The 25,509-nt window shown below is 46.2% G+C and overlaps 2 long non-coding RNA genes across 2 annotated transcripts; both read right to left on the reverse strand.

Annotated features, from left to right (window-relative positions):
- Positions 1-10,943: 10,943 nt before the first annotated feature.
- On the reverse strand, positions 10,944-11,823 carry LOC139835257 (uncharacterized). Its single transcript, XR_011751041.1, has 3 exons — positions 11,736-11,823; positions 11,547-11,667; positions 10,944-11,170 (listed from the first exon to the last, which is right to left on the reverse strand). It is a non-coding gene; the product is annotated as an uncharacterized lncRNA (long non-coding RNA).
- A 2,626-nt stretch (positions 11,824-14,449) lies between these two features.
- Positions 14,450-15,482, reverse strand: LOC139835258 (uncharacterized). Its single transcript, XR_011751042.1, has 3 exons — positions 15,222-15,482; positions 15,029-15,143; positions 14,450-14,943 (listed from the first exon to the last, which is right to left on the reverse strand). It is a non-coding gene; the product is annotated as an uncharacterized lncRNA (long non-coding RNA).
- Positions 15,483-25,509: the final 10,027 nt, after the last annotated feature.

Here is a 25,509-nt window from a genome sequence, read left to right on the forward strand (position 1 = left end):
GGTTCGACAACATTTCTTTATTGAAAAGTACTACAATTGATCTCCTGCACTTGGGAGCCATCAGATATATGGGGGATTTGTGAGCTGTGATGTTCCTATTATTATTATTATTATTATTATTATTATTATTATTATTATTATTATTATTATTATTATTATTAGCATTCATTTGTCAAAGATATTGTTATTAATATCTATGAGATTGATCATCTATGGTTTTCATAATTCTTGTTGTCTAATGAAGGGCCCGAACAACATGATCTAGAGATCTACATAGTTGAACACATGTTATCTAGCAACTCCACGACCTCCTAGTGACAGTGGAGATATCAACGAGAAGTGAACACAACTCGAAGAGAACGAGGAACCATTAACCTTAATATGTTGGTCTGATTTCACGACCCTAAAAAATACGCTGGGCATTGATGATGGTAATAGGTGATTGGACAATAGTGTCTACAGATCCCGGTATGGAGGAGTAGATAACTAAAGGGTAGCTCACCTACTTGTATACTAATATGCGGAGTTACTTTTACATTCCATTTTCATTCATAGCACACTCACTATCACCATGAACTGAACCTCTCAGCGCCTAACCTCTCATCTGCAAAAAACTTTAAACACAATTGGTTACTTTATTTCATTACTATTTTCTCCCTTTGTTTATGTTCAATCACCTTCTAGCAATTACTTTCGGCTCACCACCCCCACCTTCATACTTGTCGTCAATTCACTCAAGACACTGTGACACCTTGGGTGTGATAGAAACACCGACAACAATTGACTTATCACTCCTCATTGAGTTTGATATAAAAACTGGGAGAATACTTCCACGAATTTATGCTCTGACGATGTTGGGATTGGCAACAAAAAACAATAAAATTTCTAACTAGTGTATTCCGATTGCCCAGATCTATCTAGGATTAACATTGTAACGAGAATATTTTGGTGACATACCCTCATAGAACGAAAGTGATTAACGTTCCGCTCAAACATGTATGATGTAGTCGTACTTCGTCGCCAACCTTAGGTTCGTGGAGATTCCTCGTACAACGGTAGGCGCCACAAATGGCAGCACCTATGTGATTTCGCACACGTACATTGTCTGGTGATGACTCCCAAACCTTTAATCAAGCCGAGATTGCGGAAGTAGACCTTCTGGATCGAAACACCAGCAACACGACAACATATTGGGATGGATTTGTCCCCCACGTGCACAGATCGCTCGGGAGAGAAAACTTGAGAGAGATATGGTGGAGGCGCATGGGGTGGGAGAAGTGCTCTCCTCCCCAGATGCATTGGGATGCCTCCAACCCTTGTGTCTCCCACACCTTAAATAGGGGGTCGCTGAAATCTTTGACGGGAAGTATTACCAAAATTTATAGTTTGACTCAAAGGGAACACAAGTATACTAATAAGACTTTGACGGGAAGTATTACCAAAATTTATAGTTCGACTCAAAGGGAACACAAGCATACCAATAAGACTTTAGCAATTGAGACGTCACTCCCAATCACACATGTATATATATAAACTCACAAAGCAAGTGGTGATTTTATAGCAGTTGATTCAAAGCAGCAAAAGCAAACAGTAAATAAAAGCAACAGATTTCCAGTTTTCACCGGAAGAAATAATGTGAAACTTTCAGTGGCTAAAAGCATAGTCATGAGGCAGCAATGGGGTAATGTATGGATGATATTGATCATGTAATTTAATCCAACTAACATAGCATTCATCTCTAATTCAGTTGTGTGTAGGTGTGTGATCCAAATATGGTTATGCATACTAACAAAGAAAATTTGCATAACATATTTTACCAGGGCCAACTTGGAACTGCAACCAATTAAGGTCTACCCTTTCGAATAGACCGGAACAAAGCATTAAGATTCATGAACACACATAATCCTAGAACTATCACATATCCCTATGTCTTTCGCTATCTCTCACCTTAGGGATTCGTAGGGTCAACATAATAACAAGTAATACACCTTGCAGATAAATACCAACCTCATTTATATGATAAAGCAATATAGGTTCAGTACTAAAATCATGTCACTCGGTCCCTAGTAACAAGCATTAAAGATAGCAAAGGTGTACCAACACTCATACAAGAATATCTTCAAGACGAACATCTCAAATCTCGATACATATGGATGATTACATGATCGATCTCATCCAAAACTCATCCACCTCTTAAGCCTACAGAGAACTACTCACTTATGGTGATGGAGAGTGAGTCCATGATGCTTGTTGATGATGTCGGTGGTGGTGATGATGATGAAGAAGCCCTCAAAATCCCTCTCTTCGGGGTGGAGAGCAGAATCAATCTGACCCTCAAAATCCCTCTCTCCGGGGTGAAGATCGTGGTCTCGGTGGCGCTCTGTTTCACGAAACGTCGTCTCCTTCCAGGGGGTACGTAAGTTTTTAGGTTATACAAGGCACCATGCGAAGGGGGGAGGCGAGACGGCGATCGAGGGTCAAACGGGCCTAGGTGGCACGCCCAAAGAAGTAGGGCGCGCCACCTGGCCTCGTTTGGGCCTCATGGCTCCCCTCTCGTGATCCAAAGCTCCAGGTCCTTCCTTTTTGTGAAAAAGGTCCCTGGTATTTTTCCCCAATTTTATTTCCAGCGAAAACTTGACAAAAAGGAGACTTTGCTAAAAATATCATCAAATTTAGCAGTTTTCATCCAAGTATGGTGAGATTCTAGAGCAAATCATTGAGCAAAGTTCTTGGAAAAGTAGATACATTTGAGATGTATCAACTCCCACAATCTTAGCTCGTTGTTTGTCCTCAAACAACTCAAACACAGTGTAGAAGCGATAAAAGACTTTGGCAAGAACTTTGCTCTATGCATGCATCAACAATTTAACATGACAATTATTACATACATAGCTTCACAAATGAAAGACAAAGTGTTACTAAATATGCACTATGTTCATGTTCCTCTATCCGTGCATGGTGTAAAGGAGGTACTATATGGCAACACTATTTCGACAAGATTAATTGGTAGTACCAAAAAGTAAAGTTCCTGCATCGCATTTGATTGAATCATGAGCAAGGCTGTTGAGACCTTTTGATTCCTCCAATTGTTGACTAGTAATTTCATCATACTTGCATTGCAAAACCAAATAATGTGAAGATGTCGTATCCTTCATGTACTTTAACATTCAAACTCTGATAGAGGACTCATACATGAGTAAGAAACTAGTATTTTTTGGTTGACCATAAAGTGGAGTGGAAAGGTAGGTGTTTGCTTATTAGCTTTAACACCTTATGAGTGGAAGGGGTACATCCCTTTTCAGGATAAAAGTGTAAGTCACCTGGACACTTCTTAGTTTTAGCCATTTCTGTCTTCAAAGCAGCCAACTCATTGGGTTCTATCTCTTCTCCTTATTTCCTCCTTTTTTATTTCTTTCTTTTTTCCAATCTCTCATTTCTTCACTCTTCTAATTGAGGATGCTCTTTGCTAAAACTTTCACCATGATTTGGCATGGCTTTTATTAGCGGCCCGTTGCTCTTCTCTCACGAGTACCGCAATGAGGTACCTCCATGCCGCCTCTAAAAAGGACCAAATGAGATAGATACCTCTACTATAGGTCATCCATACCGGGACAACATGAACAATAGACGGTGAGCATCCTTTCTAACTCTCTCTCAATTTTTTTCTCTGAATCTTTTTCTTTCGTTTTTTTCTCTTTTTCTTATCTCCTTTTCTTTTCTTTTTCTAGGAGGTGGCTCAGTGGTTCAAGGCTAAAAGAAAATGGTTGGTCAACCAAATATACTATCAACCGACTTATATATGTTTCAACGATGAGTTCTGCCATTTAAAGGGTTGGACTGTCATACATGCATCAACCTTCATATTTTAAAGACACATAGGAATGTAATTCATCATTGAATATGTGTCAAGTCCGCAATAACATGTATAATGGGAGATACGTTGCAAACGTATCTATAATTTTTGATGCTCCATGCTTGTTTTACACAAATTACTATATGTTTTGTTTACACTTCGTGGCATTTTTATGCATTTTCTGGAACTAACCTACTAACAAGATGCCATAGTGTCAGTTCCTGTTTTGTGCTGTTTTTGTATTTCAGAAAAGTTGTACAGGAAATATTCTCGGAATTGGACGAAACAAAAGCCAAACCTACTATTTTTCCCGACAGGAAGACGGAGTCCAAAGCAGAGACGGAGGATGGCACCTAGGTGGCCACACCATGCCATGGCACGGGCCCACCTCTGGCCGCGCCTGGCTATGGTGTGGGCCCCTCGGGCGCCCACCGACCTCGCCCTTCCTCATATATATTGCCTTCCTTGGGAAAACTCTAAACACCCGAGCCTCCATCCACGAAAAGTTCCGCAACTCCGCCGCCATTGAAGACAAGTTTCGGGGATCAGAAATTCCTGTTCCAGCACCCTGCCGGGACGGAGATTGACCCCCGGAGCCATCTCCATCGACACCATCGCCTCCACTTCGACTCCATGATGGTTTGTGAGTAGTTCCCCCATGGACTACGGGTTCTTGGCTGTAGCTAGTTAGTACTCTCTCCCTACTTCAATACAATGATCTCATGAGCTGCTTTACATGATTGAGATCCATATGATGTAATTGGTGTTGTTTTTGTTGGGATCCGATAAATTGTGGAATAGTGATCAGATTGTTCATCATGTTATCATATTATTATTTATTTAAGATCTTGCATGCTCTTCGGTACTTGTGGTTACCCTGATCAAGTAGTTGCTAGTATCTCAAAGTGGGAGTATTTATGCTAGATAGTGGGTTCAGTCTCCATTTAATCTGGGGGAGTGACAACAACCTCTAAGGTTGTGGATGTGTTTTTGCCACTAGGGGTAAAAGAACAATGCTTTGTCTAAGGATAATTGTGTTGTTTACATTATGCACTTTACTTAATGCAATAATCTGTTGGTTGCAACTTAATACTGAAAGGGGTGCAGATGCTAACCTGAAGGTGGATTATTTAGGCACAGATGCATGTTGGATAGCAGTCTGTGTATCATGCTGTAATGTCCAATTAAATACTACAGTAAACTTTATCTTATCATAGCATGCATTTTCATGTCCTCACAATTATCAATTGCCCAACTGTAATTTGTTCACCCAACACATGTTATTTGTTTGGAGAGTTACCAGTAGTGTTTATAGCTGGGAACTCCGGTCCTGTCATCATCATTGCTCTACGCACTGGAATATTTTCTGGTGTCATTGCATCTGTGTTACTGCTATTGTTGTTGTGTTACTATTACTATTGCTCTCATATTACTGATACTTTCACATCACCCATGTTACTAGTGCTTTTCCAAGTGCAGCTGAATTGACAACTCCGTTGTTAAGGCTTATAAGTATTCTTTGTCTCCCCTTGTGTCGAATCAATAAGTTTGGGTTTTACTTCTCTCGAAAACTGTTGCGGTCCCCTATACCTGTGGGTCATCAATGGGATGTGTAGACTTTACTCACAACCAATATCTCTCAATCATTTATAAATAGCATTCCTCAATAATATCTCACTTGCATCATAAATAGAGAGGAGAACACAAAAATAGTAGACATCTAATATTATTCTCCCAAGTATTGATGAAACCATCCACAAGTATTTGATATCGTTAAATTCCATACATGAATATAGCAAAGGTGTCATACCTCTTTTATCGATCCTCACATACAGTTTCATCATCATTGTTCTTCCTCTCCCAACTGGAACTGCGCAACAAGCTCACATATAGAATTAAGAAATTTAAACTTGGTTCATTCGACGCATATCATTCCTACAGTAGCAACCTTAAAAATATGATGTCAATAAGATGTCTCATGTAGCTGGGATCCATATAGAAATATAGAATTTATTTTGGACCAATAGCAAATTCAACTAGCTACTTTTAGTGATGAAAAACAAAATCTGCCAACAAATTTCAGCAGTTGTGCAACCCTTTTTAGGCCTACTTAAACATCCCAGGAATTTTTTTCCAATTTTTGTGAGAGCAGGGGATGACAAGTTATAAGTGATGAGAAAATTTCAGCCCAATCGGAGTTACGTGCTAAGAATTAAAAATAAAACGTTGAACAACATCGTGCAGATTTGTTTTACTTCCTTTTCATAGTTTTGCTAAAATGAAACTCTTTTTGTTTTTTGGGTTTTTGTTAAAACGAAACTAAATGCAGAAAAAAAGTAATCTTTTTGTTTTTTCAAATTTCAAAAATAAAAAGAACTACAATGCACACAAAGAAAACTATCATGGCAATATACAATGGAGAAGGGGCAGAAGAACACATACTCCCCCAAGTTTGAGGCGAAGCAAGTAGCCGGGATAATCGGAGCCTGGACCCCAACCGTGCGATCGATCATCGTAGAAGGGCCCTGACTTCCCCCACTGTCAAGAAGCACCTTCATTTTCCCATTGGGAAGAAGATCCTTCCCCAGGCTGGTAGAGTAGTCGGGAGCGGCAGGTGCGAACCCCCAGAGTTCTGGTGCTGGCGGCGCGGGCGCATGCGTCCTGTGCAGCTGGCGCGGGTGCAATCCATGCATCATGTGCAGGTGGTAAAGGCTCATACCACTCTGCCTGTGGTGGCACGCGTACTTCCTCCAACATCTCCTGACGAGGAGGCTCAGGGGCCTCCTCGGGCCATGCGTCATCCTGTGGAGCTTCGGGAGCCAACTCCCACTCATGATCCTCTTGTTCGATGATCCATCTATCTGATAACCTATCAAAATATTAAAGACGAGGAAGCATAGTTCAAGCAAAGAGACCTTGCCTAACCATATACTTATACTTATAAAAATCCTTATACCACACTCTAACAAGAATATCCATTTAAACCAACATTGTAGAATCCAACAAGTTGGACTCTAAAATTTCAGTTCCAATGTTGTTAAATCCATGTTCTTCTCTAATGTGCTCATAGACCATAGTGACAATAACACCTGCATAGGGTGGTTTAGTTTCATTGTGATAAACATCATAAGACAAAGTTCTATCAGGAATTACTCTCAAGTTAAATGCATGATAAGTTCCATTCCTAGCACATCTCAACAAATAGACAACATGACATGTGCAAGAAGTTACATTCTTCGTAGCTAGGAATCCCCTAACTAGGAACAAAACAAAGTACCTCAACCCTGGATGTTGAATATGAGAGGGTTTACTCCTACGGATATCATTAGAAACATCCACATCAATGCTTCTCCAAAATGCTCGGAGTTCCTCATCAGAATCACTAGGGATTTCTTCCCAACTCCCAACATTTGGGACATTAATAGCTTTGCAAAATCCATCAGGGTGAGATTCAACACAAATTATTTATGGTCTATGCTTTATTTACTTTCATCGTGATGGTAAATAAAAACAACATCAGATTCAGCAGTTTTCATCCAAGTATGGTGCGATTCCGGAGCAAAGCATTGAGCAAAGTGCTTGAAAAAGTAGATATATTTGAGATGTATCAGCCAACCATGGTGGGCCTAGTCCAAAACATGAAACCCTAGCTACCCCATCCCCATCCTATCCATTGGGGTGGCCTGCCATCTTAATGGGCTCCCCTCTAGGAGGGCCCATTAAGGTGAGTTTCACCTTTTTAATTAAATAAAATACATATTTTAATATTAATTCATTTAAGTGTCTCACCGAGCGGGCCCAGAGTATCTTTCCATCACAGAGATGAACAAATCCTAATCTCGATACATACACCTGAGCCTACCCCTTCGAAATACCTGAGAACACATTTATGATCACCCTGTTATGGTGTGACAATTGATGCAGTCAAGGCAGCCTCCGGTGATCGATAGAGATTAGATATTATCTCACAGTCTAAGGATTAGGTTGTTATGATTTTATAATTATCGCAATGATTAACTTTGTGATTTGATCGCATTGCAATTCTTATATTGGGTATGTCCATCATATCATTCACCCATTGTCAATTGACATAAATGTACATGATCGGAAAACCTGGATTATTGGATGACCAACGAGCTAGTTCGCATAGAAGCTCACTAGGGACCCTGGTTTGTTTACATACCACATGTGTGTCAATGTTTCCGTTTAATACAGTTATAGCATGGCATAAAACGTATTATGAGATATAATAATAAATATCCTTTATTATTTGTCTCTAGGGCACTATCTCTAACAGACGATCATGTGTTCTTGCAGGCCATCAACGGACAAACTAAATTGTTTTTCTTCCATGACTGAGGGAAGAAGAGATAAGATATTTGGAGGGGAAGATCACTTCACATCGATTTTGCACCGAATTTTCCTCCACGGCCAATATTCACACTACGTCTTTGGTGATTTAGACCAGCATAAGGAAGAGCACATTAGTCTGCTCCGAGTTTCACCATTATTCATGAGGTTGTTATTTTGGTCAAATAATTTATCCTTATTTTATAATTACGTATTTATCTGATGATTGTCCTTATGGTTATCTCCTTTGTTGTAAGCACTCTTTCCCTCAAGAGTGAGTAGTTCACCTCGGCATTGGAAATGTAGGAGATTGGAAATAATGAGTCTTTTATGTACATTTGATTTATACAATCATTGGTTTTGCGGTGTGTGTTGTCCAACTACCTACGTGTATACACACCGTTTAGAAAAATCGCGACCTTGATGTGGCACGTGTTAGAGCCAACAACTAGTGAAGATGGTACGAGAAGCATGAGAAACCACGAGACGTGCTATGGTCTAATCTTATGATCTCAATCACCAAGCCGATCGACCATTGAATAACGCGACGACAAGGATGACAACATAGTCTAGCGATAGGCTGAATGTTAGAGGCATTGGCTATTCAAGGGTGACTCTCGTAGCAAATTCCCGCGCATGGGATATGACATCACACATATATTTGTCCAAATTGCACAACTATAAATTATCATGAATCATACTCTTTTATGCATAACCATCTCACCGCATCAATTTTATGGATTACTTATTCTGTTTATTATATTTAAAATATAATTATTTGCCAATTATATATCTACAACACCACCACATTTCTAAGACTTTGAAAAACAAATCCAAGAAATTAGCTCACCGACAACTCAAGTACGAGCGAAACACCAAATGCCACAACACTTGCCTCCTCGTTGAGATCAATAATCAACTAGGGATAAATACTTCCATTCAAAATATGTTTCAACTGACCATGTGTAATTGCAGGTCATACTGAATAATTTATGTATGGAAAACTCATGTATAGGTAATAGAGGTTATTTAGTTGCACCAAGGGAAAACAAAGGAATTTGTCAAAGGCAAGTTTGGAGGGCCTCATGGAATAGGTGCATGCAATCGTTGTCACTGAGGCAAAGAAAAAATTCAATGAAAAAAACATGAGAATCTGGCAGGCTTACCCGCAAAAATGGAAGATTTTGAACTGCAAGGGAAACTACATGATTATTCATCCAGATGGAACACAGAAAGTTCCTTGACCCCATGTGAATGAGTCTTAAAAAGAAGCTACAGCGGATATCACCTAATATAATTAAGTCTTAAAATTTCTATGAAATTGAGCATATGATACCAATCAATCGGAAATGGGCCGGTAACAACTCTCTTTTGATCAAAAGAAAGTCCATAGGAAAACAATCCTACGGTTGGACTCCAATACAATTCCTAGAATGACCCCTTTGATCGGGATGGTTCACAAAATACGGGAAGATAAAATGACAGAATTAGAGCAGAATGTCTTCGATCTTTAATCCTGTAGTGTTGCAAAAATACAAGATTTTGATCAAGGAGCGGTTGACGCCGTAGTAAAAATAAATATACTCAAGCAAGAGATTTGAGTTGACGAAAATTTTCCTCCAAAAAATAGTACAAGTAAATCCTTAGGTAAAGAATCCTAGGGATTCCAGTTATGTAAATCGAACATCGAAGAAGGAAAATTGCTAAGGAACCGAATCCTCCAAAAAATAGTATAAAATTCGTTTGAATCAATGGTCTCTAAAATTCGTATACAATCCAAAGAGAGCCTGAAAGAATAGTTCTAAAGGGAATTGATTTAAATGATATAGATGGAATTTTCTCTTACTTAAGGCAGAGCCAATCTATTCATTTCGATAATAATCTATTTGAGCTATATATAATTCTCACTCAAACAAATTTCCATGGGGTTATTAGACCTAACTAAGGGGATTTTTTCTATGAAATGGCATGCAAATTAGCCTCTAAGTTCATAATCCTAAAACCAAATAACTCTAAAGAAAAAATTCCTTAGAAATACAATCCTCCAATATTCATATGAAGTTCATGAGGTTGATAGAGCTAGCTATGGTAGGGTCAATTCATTTGTAAAAAAATATATAGCTAGATAGTTCCATATATACACTGCACAAAAGCGACGAGTCAAAGAGACTGAAGCCCTTCACTACGGCAAAACAGGGCTTTGCCGTGCAGCCCAAACGCACGGCAAAGGGACAAACCGGCTCGGCAAAGCCTTTGCCGTGCGGCCGTGCACGGCAAAGACTGCTCGGCAAAGATCCGCCCGGCAAAGGGGTCTTTGCCGTGTGTCGCGCGAAAGTCGCACGGCAAAGGCTTTGCCGAGCGACGCAGCGTTGCCGTGAGCTGTGGCATCGTTGCCGTGCGGATTCCTTTGCCGTGCGTTTGGCCTCTTTGCCGTGCGAGTTTCTTTGCCGTGTGCTTCCTATCCAACTCGCACGGCAAAGATTTGGCTTTGCCGTGTGCTTCTCTTCCACCATGCACGGCAAAGGTAGGTACAGCAACGTCAGGTGGGCAGCGTGGGCAGCCTTTGCCGTGTGCATGTGCACGGCAAAGAGTGCCTTTGCCGTGTGCTGTGGCCTTTGCCGTGTGCATGTGCACGGCAAAGATTGTGCAAATTTTGCCAGAATTTTCCTGCTTCCCCATTAATCCCTGCATACGCAATTCACAAATACAAATAACAGTCCAGATACACATATAGCACAATATATAGAGTATTGCATCATCAACAACATAGTTCATATCCAACAAAGTCCATACAATAGTTCCAAGTCGCATAATTAGTTCATACAAGCAACATCAACATCAAAGTCTCCAACATAGAATGTTCCAAGTCGCACAACAAGTTCATACACAAGCAACATCAACCTTGGCCTCTTCCTTGTCCTTCTCCACTTCCTTGTCCATCTCCACTTCCTTGTCCTTCTCCACCTCCTACAAGTTCATAGATATCTATGCATAAGTGGCATGGAATGGCTAAAATTGACATGTAAGAACTAGGATTGACATGGAAGAAGTAGAATTGACATGGAATGGCTAAAATTGACATGGAAGAAGTAGAATTGACATGGAATGGCTAAAATTGACATGGAAGAACTCGAATTGACATGGAATGGCTAAAATTGAACATAATCGCTAGAATTTGGATGAAATGGCTAAAATTCAACATAATGGCTAAGGATGATATGGAATGGCTAAAATTAACATGGAATAGGTAAAATTGAACATACTGGCTAAAATTGACATGGTTGAATGGCTAAAATTCACAAGTGACATGGTATGGAAGAATTAGAAGTGTAGGAGAACTCACCTAGAAACTGCTGCAGGCTCCGGATGATGCCCGTATTGTTGACGGTCAAGCCAGGTGTCAGCGGGCTCTGACTTGGCGCTTGCTGGAGGAGCGCCATCACAGCCGGATCGGGCGTGGGGATCTGCAATATCCAAAGTTCGGTTAGACAACAAACAAGATTGAGACGGAGATATTAAGTTAACCACTTACAAAATGTGGGAACATAGGAGGACACGACGTGCTAGGACCACTACTCCCCGGTGGTGAAGTCAGCACGGTCTGGTTCATGAACATCTGCCGGAACATCTGCTTTGTTGTTGCATCTGCCGCAACATCTGTGCCGCATCTGCATGTTCTCCCTAAGCTGCCGCCGCATCTGCATCTGCTCCTCTTGGTGCCTCCGTTCCCTTTCTTCCATCTCCGCCTACGTTGTGTTGCCGCGATGTCGCAACATTGCAATGGAAAACATGTAATGAAGCGTAGAGGATCGACGAAGAACTTACCCGTAACTTCTCGATAGCTAGGTCCGAAGCCCGTGGGCGGGTCTCTACCCGAGGCTGCTCGCTCGTACGCCCACGACGGATGCGGCGTAGAGATGGAATGGTACTTGGGTCGACTAACCCGTCAGCAATCCATAGGCGGCCACCCTTCTTGCCTTGTCCCGCAAGCACCGCAACCTCAACGTCAAACTCTTCGGTGGTTGGGTCGGCGTCTTCGCCGTGCTTGTCCTTGAACTTCGAGCGGTACGCGCCACACTGGCCCTCCGCTAGGTCGTTGACCCACAAGGACCCCGTTTCAGGATGCGGCTCCTTCCTGGTCTTCGACTTTTGGAAAAAGCCAAACAAGTTTGGTGCCACGCCTGTCTTCACTTCCTGCAAAAGAGTACATGCAATTAAGTGAAGAGGGAGACACTTGCGGGGCTAGCAATAACATAAAACGAAAGAATGAAGAAACCACTTGCTCACCTCATCCTGCAAGGTAAGGGCCAAGTTCTTGCTGCCCAGGACATGTGATCCACCTCCCATCTCTCGAACGCTTCGCTTGCCCTCCTCGTGCTTCCGGGCGTACTCGCGGGATGTCCACCATATGACCATCGCAAGAAAGCACGCCCTGTCTTCCCGACGTGCGAGGAGGGTGCTACATACACAAGATAGACCCATTATTAGAACATAAACTACATGAAAATGCGGAAATAAATAACACATCGATGCTAATACTGCAGTGCGCCATGGTGCCATGAGCGTATCCCGACAATCAGCCTTACTCATCCAAACTTTGCGCTCGGCGTGCCGGTCGCGGGCCTTACCGGACACGTGCCTCGTAGTGCATGCCGCTCACCCTCACCCTGCACAACTCGTGTAAGATAACGTCGCACGCAATTTCCTTGCCCTCAGCCCTCGTGAAGTATTTCGCAACCATGCACATAGGTAAAATAAGATGAATTAGAGCAACTATTGGTAGCCAAGAAGTGTTTGAATGCTAAGAAGCCAAAAGTCACGTACCCGAAGTGGCGGACAACCCGCTCTTGCATGTTTCCGTACTTGCCGCTAGGATCTTCCGCGTAGCTGTAGTGCTTCCAAGTCCAAGCCACGTCGCGGCCACCAGTAGGGAGATTGACAATCCCAGGGAAATGCTTCCTAATTATGCCTCCAAGGATGTTCGGGTACTCACGTGTCGGCTTCCTCCTCGGGTCGCCATACTTGAACATGCTGCACAACGAAATGCCAAAATCAGTATGCATGTGATAAAAATATGTATAATGATAAAAATTTCAATAATGGAATGCCAAGATCAGCATGTACGTCTTTCCGGCGGGCACGAGAACAACATCGCGGAAGGCCCAAGTTTTTAGCTTGGGGAGTTTCGTAATCCCGCGCCTATACGGCTTCTTGTCCCGTGGTTCCAGCCTCTCCTCGGCTGCAACGTACACCTCCTCCACCGGCGGAGACCAAACTAGGGTCGGGTCTAGCTCCTGCGGCATACCCCCAGCCCCTCATCCTCCCTCGAGGTCCTCCCCACCGTCCTCCCCACCGTCCTCCCCACCGTCCTCCCCACCGTCCTCCCCACCCTCCTACCCACCGGCCTCCTCGTCCCTGCCCACCGTGCTCCTCACCGTCCTCCTCGTCCTCCCCACCCCACTGCTCCTCGTCATCATCCTCGGCTGGGGAGGACTAGGAGAAGGGGTACGAAGTCGCCGTGGCTGGGCATTCTTCCTCCGTGGTGGAGGGCTAGGAGGAGCGCTAGGAGGACGTGTCTGCGACGACGAACCACTCGAAAGTCCCACAAGCTCAGCCACGGCCTTGATCTTCTTTTTGAAACCTCCCTTTCTTTTTCTTGGCGGCATGTTTCAATCACCTGCAAACACAATGAAAAGAGTGGTTTATTAGTATGCAATGTAAACAGATGAATATTAGTGAAATCAACAATAAATAGCACATAGTTCAAGACATAGATCATAGTTTATTACAAATAGCACATAGTTCAAGACATAGGATAGCCTCACAATTACAACTACATAGATCATAGTTTATTACAAATAACACATAGTTCAGTACATATATAGGATAGCCTCGTAATTACAACTACATAGATCAGTAGCCTATGTCGACATCGTATTTGGACCACATGTTTCATCATCATCAGGCTCAGCGAACCAATAATCATCGATGAAACCTGGAGGTGGTCCATTTGGATCTAGGTCAATGCCTCGCTTTGAACGCCTCGAGCAAACTTAGGTCTTCTACGGCACACACATCCTCAGCTTCATATTCTTCATTGTCTTCCTCCATAACCGCATCTTCTTCTTGCTCATCGTCTACGACCATGTTATCAACAACGGCCGACAAGTCAATAGTGAAATGACCGGGGAGCCCTTCTTCTTGATAAAAATCATCGATCCTTGTTGAGGGGTCTACGCGCGGTAATCGTCCTTGTTTGGCGGGGGTGGCCTAATGCGTGAAGGAACCGTCATCACAACATCCCATCCATGTAGACGTTTGGTCGGGTTTCGGCACGCGTACGGGAGATAGAATACTTGGAAGGCTTGGGTGGCCAAAATGTACACGTCCTCTCCCTTATAAACAGAGCTTCTTTCAACTTCGACCAATCCAATTTCAGGATCCCGTCTCACGCGACGTGGGTCGAACCAATGGCATTTGAATACGACGGGATTTAGCCCTTTGTCAAACCCGTAATTCAGCTCGTATATACCCTCGACTCTTCCATAGTAATGGAGTCCATCATCACCTTGACATACCACCCCGCTATTTATTGTCTTCTTGTTTGGACGGCTTGTTGTGTATTGATGGGTCTGGAAGCGATACCCGTTCACGTCATAAGAATTGAACGAGTCGACGGAATGGTTGAAGCCCCTAGCAATTTTTCGTAGCAAGGGATTCATGTCTTTGTCAGTTCTTGCCTACAAGATTAGGACGACAAGTTTAGAACAAGAAATGTCGGCCGAAATGTCGACAGTGTACAAACAAATTTGGATAGGATAGTACCAAACCACAGAACCAGCTACTGAAACCGTGACCGCCGCCCTTATCGAAAATATCCTTGGATTCTTCCGAGGTAGGATCCCTGTGGGTATACCTCCAATATTTAGCCGTGAATTGTCTATAAGAATGAACGGAGGAAGAGTTAGCCACGAACATACGATGAATGTTTGCGAATAACTAAATGGTTAGCACTTACTTGATGTACGGCTTCACTTCCACCATGGTGTTCAAGACATATGAGTGGATCAACTCCCGCTCATGTAAATTTGTTGTGTACGGCTTCGAGCCACTTGACTTGCCGCCAAGCCCTATGAAGATGCTAAGCTTGGGTACATCTTCATTGTTGGCGGCATTGTAACGGAGGACCGGGTTGTGCTTTGTGGGAATGTTGGGATCATAGTGCTTAGTGGTGAAGTTTGCCACCTCCACGTTCAGGACTGCCTCGGCTATGGATGCTTCGATCTTGCATTTATTGCCGTCATCCGACGAAGCTTTTGTGTTTCTCTCTCGGGACCAAAGCGCCAACGGCCCCAATTCGGCCCCCCCTTTAAGCATTCCTTCGCGAGGTGGAGGATCATATGTTGCATCGGATTAAAGAACGCTGGAGGAAAGATCTTCTCTAGATCGCAAAGCAACATGGGTGCCTGTTCATCCAGCTTCTCAATCACTTTAGTGTCTAACTCCCTAGCACAAATCTGGCGGAAGAAATAACTCAACCTCGCTAGCACTCGCCATGTCTTCTCGGGGACATAGCCTCGAATCATCACCGGCATTATCCGCTCAATCCTTACGTGGTAGTCATGACTCTTCAGTCCTTGTACTCGCAACGTTTCAATGTTAAGACCCCTCATCCAGTTGGCTGCGAACCCATCAGGGAAAAACAAGGAGTCCTTCATCCATTGGAAGACCTCCCTTTTTTGGGCCTTTGTGAGGCGGAACGGAGCGTGTGGCTTAGTCCAAGTTTTTTTGGCACCTTGAGGTGGCTTCATGTTCAACTCTGGCCTATCGCACAACTTTTCTTGGTCAATTCGAGCCTTTATGTTATCCTTCGTCTTCTCAGTGTCCACTATGGTGCTCCAAATGGCTTCACTGATATTCTTCTCGGTGTGCATTACATCAATGTTATGCGGGAGCTCGAGAAACTCAAAGTAAGGACGCTTCCTGAAGCTCGGCGTGTGGGTCCCTTGGTGTGTCTCCCCATCTCCCAAGCAACGATTCCCATCGTGGTTAGGGTGGAGAGCGTCTAACTCGGCCTTGGTTTCCTGTCCGGTCTTCGGAATTGGCTTCGGTGCATGGACAACACGGCCTTTTTTGAAGCTCTTTACATCACTCCTGTATTCATGATTCTGCTCAAGGAACTGCCGAGCTTCATCAAAGCAGGAATACTTGCCACCCTTGTTTAGCCAGAAGAAAGTCACGGCTTGCACACTCGGACAAGGCCACTTCCCATGTGTACACCACCCGCAGAACAAAGCACGTGCGGCAAGTCATGCAGAGACGTGTGGTACTGCATACATATCGAAGTGTTCCTTCTTTGCCGCGTCATAAGTTCGGATCCCGCGATCTTCCCAGCCAAGAAGCAAGTCATCAATCAGTGGTTCCAGATACACGTTCATGTTCTTACCCGGGTATTTCGGTCCAGGGATTATCATCGACACAAACATGTACTCTGATCTCGTGCAGACGCCAGGGGGTAGGTTCAGGGGAATAACAAACACCGGCCAACAATCGTATACCGCAGCCGACATACCATATGGATTGAACCCATCGGTTGATATCGCAATTGCTACGCTCCTCGGGTCACCGGCTTTCAGGGATATTTCTTGACAAAGTTCTTCCATGCGGTACCATCCGACGGATGTATCATCTTGCCACCTGTCTGGTCTGATCCCTTCTACAGCCCACCTCATCTGCTGGGCAGTATCCTCGGTCATGAAGAGCCGCTGGATCCTCGGTAGAACTGGAAGATAGCGGAGGATATTCTTGGCAACCGTGGTCTGCCTCTTCTGACCATCACCATTGGTGTCAACCTCAAAGTACCTAGAGCTATTGCAATGGATGCAATAGTTTGTGTTAGCATGCTCCTCTCTGAATAGCATGCATCCCTTTGGACAAGCGTGTATCTGCTGAGATGACATCTTGAGGTCACTGAGCAATTTTTTCGAATAGTAGAAGTTTTGCGGCAAGAGGTGCCCTTTCGGCAGAATGCTGCCAACGAGGACCAGAAGTTCATCGAACCCATCTCTGCACAGATTCCTGTGGCACTTAAAGGCCAAAAGGCGAGCGATGGCATCTAGTTGGGTGACATCTGTATTTACGTGTAGGGGTTTCTGCGAAGCAAACAAAGCCTCGTAATACTTCTTTGTGTTTTCCTCCGGCTCCTCACTTGTCTCCGCATCCCTAGATGTCTCCGCCTCTACATGAGGGCTTTCAGGCACATTACCATTAGCCAAGTTCTCTAGGCACCTATCAAACCCAGTATCATATTCTCTCGTAGGCTGAATCTGCCGCACCTCCTTCCTAGCACGTTTCTTCGCCTTTTCTCCATGAAAAGTCCAAATCTTGTAGGACGGTTTGAACCCAGACTTGATCAGGTGAAGACTCATAGTTTCCTTGTCCTGTGTTTTTTGGTTGTTGCACTTACTACAAGGGCAAAAAACTGTCCTGGGTCTGCTAGGGATGTCAAACGCTCTGTCCACGAACTGCTTGGTCTTTTCTCCCCATTCCTCAGTATATTTCCACGGACCAATTCTGCCATCGTACATCCAGTCACGATTATCCATCCTCTAACCAGCACCAAAACAGACAAACTTAGAATTTTTATCAAACATGATCCGCATTTTAATTTTTCCTTTTTTACGCATGCATCAACCTGAATCTCTACTAGGTGGGCTCCTAGCAGCCGCCGGATCCGTAGATTGAGTACGTTCTCCCTGCTCTGCACGATCCGAGTCAGGATTTCGGCAGCACCTCCCCGCTGCTCTCCCGATACACGTCTCGCCAAAAAGCCGAGAGGGGTGTGCATCCGGAGAACAACGGGGAGGCGCTGCCGAAATCCTGACTCGGATCGGGGTAGAGCAGGGAGAACGTACCCAACTACGCATCCGCCGACTGTCCCGATAAATGCCGTAAGAGTTACGCTTCATAATATGCGAGACCACTAATGCATATTTATCCGCGTAACCCTTACGGTCGGGAAGAGACGCCTAGGTAACGCGACATACTTGGTGATCTAGACCAAAAAAAAACCTAGGTACGAGAGAGGCGAATGGATTCTCACCCTCGAAGCGTGATCGACAGCCGGCGAAGAAGATCCGGGACGCCCCCTCAAAGACCCCCGCGACGCCGCCCCCCGTGACCACCTCGAAGAAGATCCGGGACGCCCCCTCAGAGACCCTCGCGACGCCGCCCCCCGTGTCCTCCTCGAAGCATCGCCTGCATAGCGACAAAATGAATTACTATGCAAGCCTCCAAAATTTATTTGACAACTTTAAATTATAATTTCTTTGCATCACATTACCATATTTATTTTAGCTACCTAGATAAACTATTAAATTAACATGCCTAAACAAAATCCTAAATTACACACTAAATCCTAATAAACATGCTAATTAGCATGCAAATTGACAAAATCCTAATACACACTAAATCCTATATTACATAAAAAATGCTAATTAGCATACAACTATATCATATACTACACAAAAAATGACAAAAAAAGCTCACCTAGTCACCCTGCCGCCATTGGAGGGGCTAGGCCGCGGGGGGCGCCGGAGCAGGCCGGCAGCAGGGAAGGCGCGCGGTGTGGGGGCGTCGGGCAGGTCGCGCTCGTGCGCTTGCGCGAGGAGGGAAGGGCGAGGCGGAGGCGGCGCGCGTGTGGGGGGGCGAAGCAGGCGGCGGCCGGCGACGGCGTGTGGCCGGGGCGCAGGGCGAGGCGGAGGGAGGCGGGAGGCAGGTCAAGGCGGCGGCGGCGCCCATGGGGAGCAGGGAGGCGGCGGCGCGATGGGAGCAGAGGGAGGCGGTGGCGGCGGCGCGACGGGAGCAGGGCAAGGCGGCGGCGGCGCGATGGGAGCAGGGAGGCGGCGGCGCGATGGGAGCAGGGCAAGGCGGCGGCGGCGAGCCTGTGGAGGGCGGGGCGAGGCGGCGTTAGCGGCGGCGCGACGGTAGGCGGTGGCGGCGGCGCGACGGCGGCGTGCGTGGTGCGGCAGCTGGGAGCGGGGCGCGTGTGCGTGGTGTGTGTTTGTGTACGTGTGGCTGTCGGTGCGTGGGTGTGGATAGGGTTGGGCCGCCACCTTTGCCGTGCCCCCGCCACCTTTGCCGTGTGCCTCGCCACCTTTGCCGTGCCCCACCTCTTTGCCGTGTGCCACGCCACCTTTGCCGTGCAACCAAAACTTTGCCGTGCGCTTGTGCACGGCAAAGACTTCTTTGCCGTGCAAAGCCAGCTTTGCCGTGTGCCTGTGCACGGCAAAGACCTCTTCACCATTTTATACTTATCGTTAAGATTCAAATATATTTCAAAATTATATTAAACCTGTATTTTAGCATGTGTATTATTTAATAATGTCATTATCATGATATACTACACGGATGAAGCCTCGCGCGGTGAAATCTACGGGGTAGTGACCACCGGGGCACGCAGACCGCCGATTTCGGGAGAGAACGACCGCCGGTGGCTACAATGTGCCAAAGTGTGCCAAACCTGGATTTCCATGTGTATATGGTCTAATCAAAACTAAACCTACCAAAAAGTATGTTGGTCGAACCTCCCGCGGAGAAATCTAGGGGGGTAGACCCCCCGAGGCACGCAGACCGCCGTTATCGGGGGGGGGGAACGACCGCCGGGGCACCGGAATGCCACCAAAAGTTGCAAGTGGACCTAGGATATGTGTGAAAGTGTGTTGGAAGGTGTGATTCACCAAATGGTGCAAGGCATAGCTCCCATGTGTGACATTCCTCTCTTTCGGGCGATAACACTTGGAAGATTCCTCGACTTGTAGGCTGAAGTGTCCCGCTGCGGGTATACCGGTGACTATAGTGTGCCAAAGTGTGCCAAACCTAGCTTTCCATGTGTATATGGCCTAAACAAAACTAAACCTATCAAAAAGTATGTTGGTGGAACCTCCCGCGGAGAAATCTAGGGTAGACCCCCCGAGGCACGCAGACCGCCGTTTTCGGGGGGGAACGGCCGCCGGGGCACCGGAATGCCACCAAAACTTGCATGTGGACCTAGGATATGTGTGAAAGTGTGTTGGAAGGTGTGATTCACCAAATGGTGCAAGACATAGCTCCCATGTGTGAGATTCCTCTCTTTCGGGCGATAACACTTGGAAGATTCCTCGACTTGTAGGCTGAAGTGTCCCGCTGCGGGTATACCGGAGGCTATAGTGTGCCAAAGTGTGCCAAACCTAGCTTTCCATGTGTATATGTCCTAAACAAAACTAAACCTATCAAAAAGTATGTTGGTGGAACCTCGCGCGGTGAAATCTAGGGGGGTAGACCCCCCGAGGCACGCAGACCACCGTTTTCGGGGGGGGGAACGGCCGCCGGGGCACCGGAATGCCACCAACACTTGCATGTGGACCTAGGATATGTGTGAAATTGTGTTGGAAGGTGTGATTCACCAAATGGTGCAAGACATAGCTCCCATGTGTGAGATTCCTCTCTTTGGGGCGACAGCACTTGGAAGATTCCTCGACTTGTAGGCTGAAGTGTCCCGCTGCGGGTATACCGGTGGCTATAGTGTGCCAAAGTGTGCCAAACCTAGCTTTCCATGTGTATATGTCCTAAACAAAACTAAACCTATCAAAAAGTATGTTGGTGGAACCTCGCGCGGTGAAATCTAGGGGGGTAGACCCCCCGAGGCACGCAGACCACCGTTTTCGGGGGGGGGGAACGGCCGCCGTGGCACCGGAATGCCACCAACACTTGCATGTGGACCTAGGATATGTGTGAAAGTGTGTTGGAAGGTGTGATTCACCAAATGGTGCAAGACATAGCTCCCATGTGTGAGATTCCTCTCTTTCGGGCGATAACACTTGGAAGATTCCTCGACTTGTAGGCTGAAGTGTCCCGCTGCGGGTATACCGGTGGCTATAGTGTGCCAAAGTGTGCCAAACCTATCTTTCCATGTGTATATGCCCTAAACAAAACTAAACCTATCAAAAACTATGTTGGTGGAACCTCCCGCGGAGAAATCTAGGGGGGTAGACCCCCCGAGGCACGCAGACCGCCGTTATCGGGGGGGGAACGACCGCCGGAGCACCGGAATGCCACCAACACTTGCATGTGGACCTAGGATATGTGTGAAATTGTGTTGGAAGGTGTGATTCACCAAATGGTGCAAGACATAGCTCCCATGTGTGAGATTCCTCTCTTTGGGGCGACAGCACTTGGAAGATTCCTCGACTTGTAGGCTGAAGTGTCCCGCTGCGGGTATACCGGTGGCTATAGTGTGCCAAAGTGTGCCAAACCTATCTTTCCATGTGTATATGCCCTAAACAAAACTAAACCTATCAAAAACTATGTTGGTGGAACCTCCCGCGGAGAAATCTAGGGGGGTAGACCCCCCGAGGCACGCAGACCGCGCCGTTATCGGGGGAACGACCACGGAGCACCGGAATGCCACCAAAACTTGCATGTGGACCTAGGATATGTGTGAAAGTGTGTTGGAAGGTGTGATTCACCAAATGGTGCAAGGCATTGCTCCCATGTGTGAGATTCCTCTCTTTCGGGCGATAACACTTGGAAGATTCCTCGACTTGTAGGTTGAAGTGTCCCGCTGCGGGTATACCGGTGGCTATAGTGTGCCAAAGTGTGCCAAACCTATCTTTCCATGTGTATATGGCCTAAACAAAACTAAACCTATCAAAAACTATGTTGGTGGAACCTCGCGCGGAGAAATCTAGGGGGGTAGACCCCCCGAGGCACGCAGACCGCCGTTATCGGGGGGGGAACGACCGCCGGAGCACCGGAATGCCACCAACACTTGCATGTGGACCTAGGATATGTGTGAAAGTGTGTTGGAAGGTGTGATTCACCAAATGGTGCAAGGCATAGCTCCCATGTGTGAGATTCCTCTCTTTGGGGCGACAGCACTTGGAAGATTCCTCGACTTGTAGGCTGAAGTGTCCCGCTGCGGGTATACCGGTGGCTATAGTGTGCCAAAGTGTGCCAAACCTACCTTTACATGTGTATATGGCCTAAACAAAACTAAACCTATCAAAAAGTATGTTGGTGGAACCTCGCGCGGTGAAATCTAGGGGGGTAGACCCCCCCGAGGCACGCAGACCGCCGTTTTCGGGGGGGAACTACCGCCGGAGCACCGGAATGCCACCAAAACTTGCATGTGGACCTAGGATATGTGTGAAAGTGTGTTGGAAGGTGTGATTCACCAAATGGTGCAAGGCATTGCTCCCATGTGTGAGATTCCTCTCTTTCGGGCGACAAAGACTTGGAAGATTCCTCGACTTGTAGGCTGAAGTGTCCCGCTGCGGGTATACCGGAGGCTATAGTGTGCCAAATGGTGCCAAACCTACCTTTACATGTGTATATGGCCTAACCAAAACCAAACCTATCAAAAAGTATGTTGGTGGAACCTCGCGCGGTGAAATCTAGGGGGGTAGACCCCCCGAGGCACGCAGACCGCCGTTATCGGGGGGGAACTACCGCCGGAGCACCGGAATGCCACCAAAACTTGCATGTGGACCTAGGATATGTGTGAAAGTGTGTTGGAAGGTGTGATTCACCAAATGGTGCAAGGCATTGCTCCCATGTGTGAGATTCCTCTCTTTCGGGCGACAGCACTTGGAAGATTCCTCGACTTGTAGGCTGAAGTGTCCCGCTGCGGGTATACCGGAGGCTATAGTGTGCCAAATGGTGCCAAACCTACCTTTACATGTGTATATGGCCTAACCAAAACCAAACCTATCAAAAAGTATGTTGGTGGAACCTCGCGCGGTGAAATCTAGGGGGGTAGACCCCCCGAGGCACGCAGACCGCCGTTATCGGGGGGGAACTACCGCCGGAGCACCGGAATGCCACCAAAACTTGCATGTGGACCTAGGATATGTGTGAAAGTGTGTTGGAAGGTGTGATTCACCAAATGGTGCAAGGCATTGCTCCCATGTGTGAGATTCCTCTCTTTCGGGCGACAGCACTTGGAAGATTCCTCGACTTGTAGGCTGAAGTGTCCCGCTGCGGGTATACCGGAGGCTATAGTGTGCCAAATGGTGCCAAACCTACCTTTACATGTGTATATGGCCTAAACAAAACTATACCTATCAAAAAGTATGTTGGTGGAACCTCGCGCGGTGAAATCTAGGGGGGTAGACCCCCCGAGGCACGTAGACCGCCGTTATCGGGGGGGAACGACCGCCGGAGCACCGGAATGCCACCAACACTTGCATGTGGACCTAGAATATGTTTGGAAGTGTCGTGTAAGGTGTAAAGCTGCAAGAAATTGCACCAAATATGTGGGGGCGATAACACTTAGCAGACACCGAACCCCCGTTAATTTGCTCCGAAACCCTGATATGTTGGGGGGAGGGGTCGATGAAGATGTAGATTACTTGTTTTATCGGTATACAGATTGTATTAAGTAACACTAACAAATAGTCTACAAAAAGTAAAAACTAATTTTACAACAAATATAAGTATTAATATAAATATGAATACTACAAAAGAAGGGAAAGAAATGAAACTGTACTCTGTGCCGTGCAAAAACGCACGGCAAAGGGTTGGCCTGCACGGCAAAGCCGTCGTTGCCGTGCATGCATCTTTGCCGTGCGCCTTCGTGGCCTCTTTGCCGTGGGGGCTTACTTTGCCGTGCGCCGTCTGGCTGCTTTGCCGTGCGGGTTTGCTTTGCCGAGCGCCGTGCTGGCTCTTTGCCGTGCGCTGCTGGTTTGCCGTGCGTCGCCCCGGAGCCGCACGGCAAAGAATTCATTGCCGTGCGCGAGGCACACGGCAAAGATCTTCCGCACGGCAAAGGGCACTGGAAGCACACGGCAAAGACCCGTGCACGGCACTGAGCTTTTTTCCTGTAGTGCTTGCTAGACCTTTCTTGACTTGCATGGGTCGATACTGACCGATCGACAGGGTCATGTGCAGACGACTATTAGAAATGAAAAGTTCAAATATTTGCTGCAATGCGTTAGGTAATTCACAAAGTACTCACGCAGCCAGGCACGCAGTCATGTGAATGCATGCAAAGGCCGGGCCAAAGCAAGCAGGCAAGTACTAGACGATCAAGCACACCCCTAAAAAGAAATCACAGGAGATCGGCGCGAGAGATACGCTGGCCAGCTTACTCTGGCGGCCATGGCTAATTAAGCTAAGCTTGCCCCCGGCCATGGCTTCGACGAGTGCCTGCGTGCAGGCCATGCATGCAAGGATGAAGGCAGTACAGTGCAAGCTAGGCTCGCACGATCTCGATACGGCCGGCGGCCTCTAGCTTTTCCCCCGTGCGATGGCTTAGCTTTGTTTTGTCCTTTGGCTTCTCCACCCATCATGCACGTACGACTTGCCGCTCTCTCTCTCTCTCTCTCTCTCTCTCTCTCTCTCTCTGTGTGTGTTTGCCTGCCAGAGGCGCGGGACGACGACCATCCGACGGCCGTGGGGCGGCCTGCCTCGAGATCCGGAGCCTACCCAACCTGACCAAAGCAAACGCTTTCACAAAAGCTCGGAGGGGTTTAGTGTTTTAATATCACTTTGGTAGTTAGGTTACCAGCCCTGGCATGTGCAGGCGAATGAATCCTAGCTCCTTAGGAACTTTCGTGCAGATATCTCCACTGACAGGCGATCCATGAGAGCTTAACCCCTAGCTTAGCTTTAATTATTGATTTGTACGTATATATAGCACGCACGTCACATCGACAAGGCCATCGGCTGCAATTATCTCACCCACGCTTCGACTGTTGGTGACAGTTAGTAAAAGAACTTGTGGTAGAGAGAGTGAGAGAAAGAGAGAGCTGTCCAAGAATGATTTCATCATGGGCTGACGAAATCTCCGGATTCTGAATTTGATCTGCCGATATCTGAAAACCTTCGGCAGAAGCATGAAATTTGGCTACAGACCTGTCTCTACGTACGTAGTGGAAGCAAAAGCCGGTGTTTTCTCTCTCGCGCGCCATCCAGTCCCTTGGACAACCTCGCAGTAATGCTTCCCCCTTTGTAGCGATAAAGAGAAGCCTCTCTATGTGCCCGGGAGACAAAAGAACACCACCATGATGTAATATACTTGTGTTGTATTCGATCCAGCTAGCAATGCCCTCAAAAGTACACGCACAGCTTCCAGATATTTGTCTCGAAACGTAGCAACATGCATCAGCAAATATGTTCCAGCAATATCAATATTGTCTATTCAGCAGGTAACATTCTAGGAAAAAAGGGGATGATGTCCTCGTAGGATTTGAACCTATGGGAAAAGGTCCGACCTGGCAAAAATAAAAGGGATTATCACTCATCTCACACATTCCGATTTTTGCAAA

The sequence above is a fragment of the Lolium perenne genome, chromosome 2 (genome assembly GCF_019359855.2).
Source record: "Lolium perenne isolate Kyuss_39 chromosome 2, Kyuss_2.0, whole genome shotgun sequence".
Lineage (NCBI taxonomy): Eukaryota > Viridiplantae > Streptophyta > Magnoliopsida > Poales > Poaceae > Lolium > Lolium perenne.